The 4,152-nt window shown below is 32.2% G+C and overlaps 1 long non-coding RNA gene across 1 annotated transcript; it reads right to left on the bottom strand.

Moving 5' to 3' along the window:
* Positions 1-596: 596 nt before the first annotated feature.
* Positions 597-3,694, bottom strand: LOC128295340 (uncharacterized). Its single transcript, XR_008285712.1, has 2 exons — positions 3,660-3,694; positions 597-756 (listed from the first exon to the last, which is right to left on the bottom strand). It is a non-coding gene; the product is annotated as an uncharacterized LOC128295340 (long non-coding RNA).
* Between the last annotated feature and the right edge of the window lie 458 nt (positions 3,695-4,152).

Below are 4,152 nucleotides of genomic sequence, written 5' to 3'. Positions count from 1 at the left end.
TATTTTTCTCTTTCTATTCTTTTATTAACCAAATGACCAAAATGCCCGTAAGGCCTTTCTTTCAAAATTTTCCTATTCATGCCCATTTTTGTCCTAAATTTTAGAACTTAGTCAAATTACTATTTAAGGACCTCTAATTAATAATCCAATGCAATTTCATGCTTGAAGCTTCAAGAACACAATTTTTCAACTTATTAACTTTAGTCCCTAAAGTCAAGTTGGACATATTAGGCATAGAATTTCTTCATGAAAATTTCACACAAACATGCAATCATGTCATAGGCCATCAAATAATCATAAAATAGTTATTTCTATTTTAGATTTATGGTCTCAAAACCTCTGTTCTGACTAGACCCTAATTTGGAATGTTACAGTTTAATGGTCAAATAACCATATAAGGACTGTAACACCCCTATCTTGTATCCGTCGCCGGAATAGGTAAAGGGGCATTACCGGACTTGAAACTCATATCCGAACAGTAAAAATTTTGAATATATATATATATATATATTTATAAAGAAAGTTCCTTTAGGTAAATACTAAAGATAGTCAGGGATACAATTTAACTGCTATAAGTACACATTTAAAAGATGCCATTTTCGCATGGCTTATATACATTAACCAAAATATTCTTCGGCCACTGGTCTATTCTTTACATGCCATAAAATAATTCAAAACATAACAGTAACAAGCAGTGGATAGTGATAGTGTGACTAGTTGCTGACGATCCCCGAGCCTGTAGCTTCCAAATGAGATCTATAAAACAGAGGAAACAAAGTAAACGGAGTAAGCATTTCAATGCATAGTAAGTTTTAAGCAGTGTCAATAGATAACAATCAAATTATAACATAGTTGTTCGTATTTTTATTTCACTCTTCCTTCGGGCATACCATCCCTTTACCGAATATGCCCATCTCATCATATATAATAGGCAGATAAATTCTCACTTGATAGTGATCTCTTATAAACATAGGTACATTACACATTTTCACCTAACTTTCCACATTGACCAAACGCACAATAATCATAGAATAGTCTTATTGCTTTACTCACATATGCATCACATAACGACCTTGTGATTTAGTCCAAATCAAGCTTAAATATAATCTCAAAATACATACCTGACCAGCTTAACGCATTGAACATATTTATTACCAATCGTTACTGTGAGGTCGTATAATCTTATGCTTTACTCGAATCTTCAGCGAAACCTTTAGCTCGAATAGTCCCCACACGTAGTTATCGGGTCTTACCTAGACAAAATCTCCACACGTAGTCATCGGGTCTTACCCGGACATAATCTCCACACGTAGTCATCGGGTCTTACCCAGAATATATTTCCAAGTTTCATGTACATTTATTCTCATGTTACAACATTCACATCGACTGTCATATTTGTAATTCATTTGCCTCATCAAATATCTAATAATACACACCTTTCACATTTGGTCATTCGGCCACAATATACACACATCTCCCACATATTTCACACTAGCCGAATCACTAGTCATTCGGCTTTACCACATATACATATCTCATACATATTTCGCATTAGCCATTCGGCTTTACCACGTATACATATCTCATACATATTTCACACTAGCCATTCGGCTTTACCACGTATACATATCTCATACATAGTTCACACTAGCCATTCGGCTTTACCACGTATACATATCTCATACATATTTCACATTAGCCATTCGGCTTTACCTCATATACATATCTCATACATATTTCACATTAGCCATTCGGCTTTACCGCATATACATATCGCATATATATTTCACATTAGCCATTCGGCTTTACCACATATACATATCTCATACATATTTCACATTAGCCATCCGGCTTTACCACACACATATATATTTATCTTGTACATCAATTTCAGCAATAGCTTATAAGCAACTCAAATAGTTTCATCAATGTTTACAACAAATTCACATATTCACTACAAGCTGTTTTTCCTAAGCAATAGTCACTAAATTATTTATAACTGGAGCTACAAAACTCAAAATCAATTTCCGTTAATTTTCCCTGAATATAGACTCATATATCTTCCATCCATAAAATTTTCAGAATTTTAGGTTTGGCCAATCAATACCAGATTTTTCTTAAAGTTTCCCCTGTTTCACTGTTTGACTAATCTGACCACTCTTCACTACGAATCAAATTTCTCATTGTACAGAATTCAAAATATGTTCTATTTGATTTCGTTTGAAACTAGACTCATTAAGGAGTCTACGCATATAAATTTTATCTTATAACAATTTTTGTACAAATTACAATTATTTTCTAAAAACAGAACAGGGGATTTCGGAGTCACTCTGACACTGTCTCACACAACTTTAAATATCTCTTTATAGGAAATTTCTTTGCTTACACGGTCTCTGTTATAAGAAACTAGACTAATTAAGCTTTGATTACATATTTTATTCAGCCTATAATTCCACACCAACAATTTGTAGTGATTTTCTAAAATCACATTACTGCTGCTGTCCTAAGCAAGTTATTACAATTTGCTCTTAAATTTCCAAGTCCAAACACTTATGAACTTACCATTTGAGTTTAAGACATATCATGGCCACATCATATCTTATTAAATCAACTCATTATGTCCTACTATGATTGAATTTACTCAACGTTTAATCACTTAAAACTTACCTCGGAAGTTGCCGAACGATTACGACGGCTATTCTATCACTTTTTCCTTTCCCTTATCCAACTTTGATCCTCTAGGCTCTTGAGCTAAATCAAACAATTTACTTCCCAAATTAAACATAGTCATACGACATCCATATACATTTTATACTAGCCGAAATGTACCATCAAGATATACTTTACTCAAATAATTTACATTGGCCGATCATGTATAATGTTTTGTAGCTTAATAAATTTATCATACATTATGTATTCATAATATTTGTGCAGCCAATTATTCATGGTCATACACACACAATCAAAAATAAATACCAAATTTTCATATCCTTTATGCCCTAAGCCGAATACACTTGTCATGTTCACCTACATTTTTCAAGTACAACATTCTCATATTCGCATTAGTATCAAGCATAATAGCCAATTCTTCCCACCATTTCCAAACCAATTCATCAATGCAATCATACCATTACAAATCAACTTAAAATAACCATATCTAATAATCAAATACCTATAGCATTGCACATTTCTCACATAGCAAGTACAACTAAATTCATTATTAATATATATATATCTAATTACTTAACTACAAGATTTAATCACTATTATCAAATCATAAAACACTTATAACCATCATCTATATTTACTTCACATAAACCGAAATAACCATTACATCATCTTTAAAACACTTAGCATTTTACCCATTTAATCAAGCCAAATCTCAAGACCATTCCATCACACAAATTATACCATAAATCATACTTACAATTTAAGTTAATGCATGACCGAAAATCACCATCATTAACATCATTATCAAACCAAAACCAAAACACATCTATCATCCATATACCAAGCTTACCAAAACAAACTACTATGAGTTTCAAGCTTATTGACCGAATCTCAAACCTCAAAATTCTAAGTTTAATCTATGGGATAAGTAGAGTTTGAACTAATCATCTCAAACATGCATAGGTTTTCAAGAACCATTCAATACATACCTCATTCTAGCCATCTTCTAAGCCAAAAATCAAAGAACCAAACTTTCTTCCCCCCCCTTTAGGCTACGGCAATGGAGGAGAAGAAAGACCCAACTTTGTTTGTTTTTTTTTCTCACCCTTTTAATTATTTACTTCCTCTTATAATTTATGACATATAATAACTTGATTTATTATAAAACTATTTGATATTATTTAACTAAAATATAACATACAAAATGCCAAAATGTGTCATTCATGCCCATCCTTGCCGTCCACTACCAAGAAAAAGGAATGTTTGACATGCAAGTCCCTCATGCTTCAAACCATGCAAATTTTTAGCCACTACCAATTAACCTATGACATTTTCAAGATTTTTCACATAAGCCCCTTTTTATTTATTTCACATCCAAATGACAAAATTAAAGCATGAAATTTTCATACATACTTATTCATAAATAATAAGCATAAAATATAACAATTAATTATTTTTGTGGCTCGGTTTTGTGGTCCCGAA

Source organism: Gossypium arboreum, chromosome 1, assembly GCF_025698485.1.
Source record: "Gossypium arboreum isolate Shixiya-1 chromosome 1, ASM2569848v2, whole genome shotgun sequence".
Lineage (NCBI taxonomy): Eukaryota > Viridiplantae > Streptophyta > Magnoliopsida > Malvales > Malvaceae > Gossypium > Gossypium arboreum.
This window is presented reverse-complemented; position numbering and strand designations above follow the sequence as displayed.